Source organism: Anomaloglossus baeobatrachus, unplaced genomic scaffold (genome assembly GCF_048569485.1).
Source record: "Anomaloglossus baeobatrachus isolate aAnoBae1 unplaced genomic scaffold, aAnoBae1.hap1 Scaffold_661, whole genome shotgun sequence".
NCBI lineage: Eukaryota > Metazoa > Chordata > Amphibia > Anura > Aromobatidae > Anomaloglossus > Anomaloglossus baeobatrachus.
The window spans coordinates 83,076-89,679 of NW_027445032.1; the positions used below are offsets into that span (position 1 = coordinate 83,076).

Consider the following 6,604-nt stretch of genomic DNA (forward strand, 5'->3'; position numbering starts at 1 on the left):
GGGCTGATGTCCACACCAGGGGGTGGGCCAGGCGGTTGATCCCACCCACCGAGGAGTTCACAGTCCTGGAGGCGGGAAAAGGAGTCAGATTAGAGATCAGTTTTGGAGTTAGAGAAGTGAAGAGGAGAGGAGACTGACCGTGTCCGTGTGTGTGGCCCGGGCACTCAGCAAGGTTGGCAGACGGTGGTGACCTTCTGCAGGAGAGGCTGATTGGAGTGAACCGTACGGACCGGGGATGGGCGGTGGCCCGCCGGTACCAGATCGGGGAGTGAAGAGAAGCCAGCACCATCCGGCAGGGCCTACGGACCCCGACCAGGCTAGGAGTCGCCGTAAAACCGGTCAAATCCGTTAGCGACAGGAACCTCCAGGGTTTCCCAGCAGTCAAGACCCGATTGAAGGCAACAGCTCACACCGTAGAGGGAAGCACAGTCACCGCCAAGGCTACAGTTCCCAGGGCCAGAGCCTGCGGGCAAAAGGGGCTCCCTCAGCATCCATCCAAGCTGGGGAGCGGGTTACCGGTGGGAAGCCCGCTAGATTTTGGGGGAATAAAAGGGGTCCACCACCACATCCCCACAGGTGCACACCCACCCATCAAAGAGAGCTATAAGCCAATACCACCTTCACATTGCCAGTGTACCAAGGACATGTTGAGCAACATGAAGGCGGCTGGGGTTATCCGTGACAGTTGTAGCCTTTGGGCAGCTCTGTTGATCCTGTTAAAAAAGAAGGACGGCACCATTCCCCGTATTGAGGAATCGCTAGCTGCATTGAGAACTGCAAATTATTTTTCTACCCTTGATCTCACTAGTCACTATTGGCAAGTGTCCGTTGCTGAGGCAGACCGGGAGAAGACCGCCTTCGCCACCCCTATGGGTCTCTGCGAGTTCAAAAGCATGCCCTTCGAGCTGTGCAATGCGCCAGGAACCTTCCAGAGGCTGATGGAATGCTGCTTGGGACAAGATTTTAGGGTGTATAAAAAGGGAGATTAGATCCCGTGATCCCAACGTATTGTTACACCTCTATAAATCACTTGTAAGGCTACATCTGGAATATGGGAACCAGTTTTGGGCTCCACATTTTAATAAGGACATTCAGAGGTTAGAGTCAGTTCAAAGGTGGGCAACTAGACTACTACAAGGAATGGAAGGCCTCCCATATGATGACAAGTTGAAAAAGTTATTAAGTGATTATTGGCTGCAATGGGGCTTTCTGGCTGGTGCCAGCCTCTCTTCTTAGCACACAGGAACCACAATCCCTACACCATGCTTCAATGGATTCTCTCATCCCAGCCCAGTAAAGCTACATATTTTACACAGTCATAAGCAGCCAAAAGGGATCTATTCTATTCAATTGCAAATGATCTAGATAAGACTGAGAATAAGATACTGCACGGGACATAGCAGAGTTGGTCAAGTTGAGTGGAGATGAGTTTGCTATTTGGCACAGCTTTTTGCATCAATAAAGCAAGTAAAAGGTGTGAAAGATAAAAAAAAGGGTGAAAGTGTGAAAAGTGAATTGGCCAAATTGAGGTGCATATAAAGTTTTTGCTTTCTTTCAATTCACTAATGGGGCTCATTTGAATCAGGTGAATTGAGTTCTGCTTTTGGAAACTGGGTTAAGAAGGGGTGCACCGGTCCTGGAGGTACTGCAATACCAGGTCAATGCGTGGAGTGGACAGAGCAAGATTTTTTCCATCTCCTTGTTCTAAAAATCCATTTAATATATGGTCCCCAGAGAGGGGACGTATCAGATATTAAACTGATAAGAACAGATTTAATTTTTTTTTTTTTCTGTTTATCAGTAGGACTTCAAAATAACAAAGGTGATCGCCTCCCGTTGCCTGGGAACCGTCCAGGCACAAGAGGGCTATGTGTCACCAGAAGGCGCACACACTTCCTCAAGGCCGGCAGACGTGCAATCCCAGGCACCTTCCAGTACCGACCAAGGTAGCGTCCTCCGAAACTACACTTGATCTTAGCCAAAAGGCCGAGAAGCTATAACCCGAATTGGTTACGGCCTTGAGTGGCACCCTGGCCTATACCGGACACATCTTAGGGAGAGGGAGACAAACCCACGCCTACAGAAGACATTTTGTCACCCAAGCCAACCCTTGAAAAGGCTGTTTTGCAGAGCAAAAACAAGAAGAATGGTGCTTTTTGCAGCCGCCGCCCACTGCAATGAATCTGAATAACTCCTCCTTTTGGACACAAGCACCTCCCCTCCCCCTTGCAGTCTTTCCAATTCATGATACAAAAAGACGGACGGACAGGACAGGACAGGACAGGCTGCCTGACTTTCCGTCACTGCCACCCTTTGCCATCCTTGCCCGTAGAAAGCCCTTTCATCATCCCCAAACCCTAATCTTTTCCCTTCCCTTCCCAGATGCGTCTCACTCCCTTTCATTAGGAAGTGAGCGCAGCCTTTTCTCCGTTCTGCACATGCGCGACGTTAAACACAAATGCGCAGGCGTGCGTTCCATTACCCTCACTGCATTCCACTCCCATACAGGAAGTGGGCGCAGCTATTACTACGGTCGCACATAAAAGAACCCACGGCCACCACTGCACATAGCTGACTCCACCACAGGACACCCACTTCTACACCAACACAGGTAAGACAGGATCGGCACCTCTATGCTCCTGTTACAATCAGGCTCAGTCACCATGTGATAACGCTCTCAACTCTTTAGTTGCAGGCTCCCCTTGCTTCACCTCCACTGGCTGTGCTGCCATTTCCTCTCCCACCTGGAAGGTATACTTTATTCCACTATTTTCCTGTTTCTCTCTTCCCCCTTTTCCCATAACCTACTTTTATCTGCATTTGTGGGGTATCTATATGCTATTTACATCATAGTTTTATTCATTAATATGGAAGGGAAGAGTGCCCATGAGAGTGTTGAACTGCGGAGAGCAAGAGATTAAGCTGCTCCGATTTGCCACCATTGATAAGCTGTTCTCAGTAGATACACATGCTATCCAAACAGCAGCATCCACCATTGCTTCAGCCCACCCATTCAGTGACAGCTCACCAAGTCAGCCAGAGGAGTGGTGTAAGGAATTACACGTAGGCACTGACTCCACACCTTCACATCACAAGAAGGGGGTCTACAGGCTAGTGCAAGAATACGAGCAAGTCTTCAGCAAACATCCGCTAGACTTTTGAAGAATAAAAGGGGTCAAACACTACATCCCCACAAGTGCACACCCACCCATCAAAGAGAGATATAAGCCAAAACTACCTGCACATTACCAGTGTACCAAGGACATGTTGAGCAACATGAAGGAGGCTGGGGTTATCCGTGACAGTTGTGGCCTCTGGGCAGCTCCGTTGGTCCTGTTAAAGAAGAAGGACAGCACCACTCCCCTGTATTGAGGAATAGCTAGCTGCATTGAGAACTGCAAATTATTTTTCTACCCTTGATCTCACTAGTCGCTATTGGCAAGTGTCCGTTGCTGAGGCAGACCGGGAGAAGACCGCCTTTGCCACCCCGATGGGTCTCTGCGAGTTCAAAAGCATGCCCTTCGAGCTGTGCAATTTGCCAGGAACCTTCCAGAGGCTGATGGAATGCTGCTTGGGACACCGAAACTTTGAAACGGTACTGCTATACCTTTATGATGTTATTGTTTATTCTAAAGCAAACAAGATTTTAGGGTGTATAAAAAGGGAGATTAGATCCGGTGATCCCAACGTATTGTTACCCCTCTATAAATCACTTGTAAGGCCACATCTGGAATATGGGGTAAAGTCCTGAGCAGGTTGATAACCATTGGTTTGAGCATGGTAGGGTGTAGTGCGCATCTTCCTGCATCGGTAAAAGCTGCAGAAGTCCTTGAAGATTTCCGCTTCAAAGGCTGTGCCTTGATCTGTGAGGACTCTCTCTGAGTAGCCATGAGGTCTGCATAAGTGTGCTTGGAAGACCTTCGCTGCAGTATGGGCCATTAGATCTTTGACTTGTACCACAACCATAAATCTCGAGTAGTTGTCTACCATCGTAAGTGCATACGTGAGCTCGCCTCGATATTCTGCAACAAAACTCCCTTTTTCGATTTCAGTTTCAGCAAACACTCCTCTTCCTGTAGAAAATATTTATCATTACCTAAGACAGTCATTCTAATGCATGACAATATTAAGGCAATTTAGTTAAAACTTGTTTTAACTCACCTTTAAGGGGATTGATGTATTTCATGGTCAATCCAGGTTTGTCAGTGATGGCACTGACATAATGTATGGCGTCTTTTTCGGGCGTTATCCTTTGCCTTTTCATTGTGAAAATCCAGTTGCCTATATCAAAGCAAATTCTACTACTTGTAAAGTATGCAGAAAATGAAATGTAGAACATATAACATCAACTGCTTAGGAACGCATCATAGGTTAGTACTTAAAAGGATATTGTCATGTTCTAGTCATAATGCAAGCTGGACATTTTTCATGTTACCCTGTAATCGCCGGCCTGTTCTAATGCTCACAAGCCAAGATATAGGCTCAGCTGCTAAGGCTTCCCTCTGCCTTCTGAATGAAACTTGAATATGTCTGGGTCACTGTGTATATAGCAGGTGCTCAGAAAAAATAAGAGTCAATTCAATAGAAATAGCTCTGGCACACTATAGTGATCAATAACGTAAGAAAAGAACTCTTGGAATGCTGAAAATTCTTTATTTGTGCAAAAGGATAATTCATCCAACGTTTCGACCTTGTTTTTAGGTCTTTATCAAGGATAAAGTTATCTAAGATCATAAAGGGTTACAAAACCATATAAACACGTAATTAGTACATAGTACAACATAACAGTACAATATATTGCTACTTGAGAGTACAATGGGTCAAATGACCATGATGCACATACAAAAAATTTTTCCAAAGCCATAGTGAAAACATTTGTACTGAGGAAAGAAAATTTCCACATGACCTATCTGGAGAAACATTCTGGATCAAACAACCAAAAATAGTCAAGCAGGTAAATACACACCTATATGGATAACAGGATGATATGTGTTCAATTGTATAGCGTCATTGCCATTAAGGTACAAATGGAAAACTTGCAATCCTATATAGTGAAGGAAATGAACACATATCATATCAAAGAACACAGGAACATGGGTGTGAGAAAAACCTCAATGTTTATACTTTGTTCTTTATAATGGTGTGAACATGTATATGTCTCAGTACCTTATGCACTTGAGAATTCTAGTGAGTAGATCATGAAAGCCTATTTCAGAACTGGAATCGGTAAATAATTGTAGGTGGAATCTAAATGAAAAGATGGTACAAGTGTTATCATGACTAGAGATGAGCGAACCGGTCGCGGTTCGGCTCGAGGTTGGTTCGCCGAACGGACCTCCCGTTCGAGTTCGGTTCGTCGAACGTTCGACGAACCGAACTCGAGCCAATAGGAAACAATGGCAGGCAATCACAAACACAGAAAAACACCTAGAAAACACCCTCAAAGGTGTCCTAAAGGTGACAAACAACTCAAACACATTGGAAAGTGACAAGGACATATACTCATGCGAAAACAAAACAGCTGGACAAGGAAAAAGAGGAGGACACACAGATATATGAGTATATGCAAGGAAACATCGATTCCATTAATGTGCAACTTGAGCCCTGCTCATTCTTGGCTTCCAATCTTGATAAATTGCCTGAGCTCGCCACGTACGTCTTGGGGATCTTGTCGTGTCCTGCAGCCAGCGTTCTCTCGGAACCTGTCTTCAGTGCTGCTGTGGGTCTGCTGGCAGATAAGCACACGTGTCTGTCCACTGACAATGTGGACATGGCTCTCAGAGGACTTTTCTTCCCCTGGGTCAGCCAGGGGACGGGAAAGGCACGCGTATTTTTGAGAGTGCTTCATGCAAAGCATCTTTTTCTTTTTCAAAAGGGAGCTCAACCGATGCCAGTCAAGTGGGGTGTGTGTGGCCCAGTGAGTGGAAACGAGGGAGACTGTGGTTGGAGTCCCCTCGCTGTGTCTCTAAAAGAACCAAGATGAACAAGTCATGGCTCTCAGAGGACTTTTCTTCCCCTGGGTCAGCCAGGGGACGGGAAAGGCACGCGTATTTTTGAGAGTGCTTCATGCAAAGCATCTTTTTCTTTTTCAAAAGGGAGCTCAACCGATGCCAGTCAAGTGGGGTGTGTGTGGCCCAGTGAGTGGAAACGAGGGAGACTGTGGTTGGAGTCCCCTCGCTGTGTCTCTAAAAGAACCAAGATGAACAAGTCATGGCTCTCAGAGGACTTTTCTTCCCCTGGGTCAGCCAGGGGACGGGAAAGGCACGCGTATTTTTGAGAGTGCTTCATGCAAAGCATCTTTTTCTTTTTCAAAAGGGAGCTCAACCGATGCCAGTCAAGTGGGGTGTGTGTGGCCCAGTGAGTGGAAACGAGGGAGACTGTGGTTGGAGTCCCCTCGCTGTGTCTCTAAAAGAACCAAGATGAACAAGTCATGGCTCTCAGAGGACTTTTCTTCCCCTGGGTCAGCCAGGGGACGGGAAAGGCACGCGTATTTTTGAGAGTGCTTCATGCAAAGCATCTTTTTCTTTTTCAAAAGGGAGCTCAACCGATGCCAGTCAAGTGGGGTGTGTGTGGCCCAGTGAGTGGCAACGAGGGAGACTGTGGT

The 6,604-nt window shown here is 46.6% G+C and overlaps 1 pseudogene; it reads right to left on the minus strand.

Moving 5' to 3' along the window:
* Window positions 1–1,620: 1,620 nt before the first annotated feature.
* On the minus strand, window positions 1,621–1,827 carry LOC142286518 (U2 spliceosomal RNA; annotated as a pseudogene).
* Window positions 1,828–6,604: the final 4,777 nt, after the last annotated feature.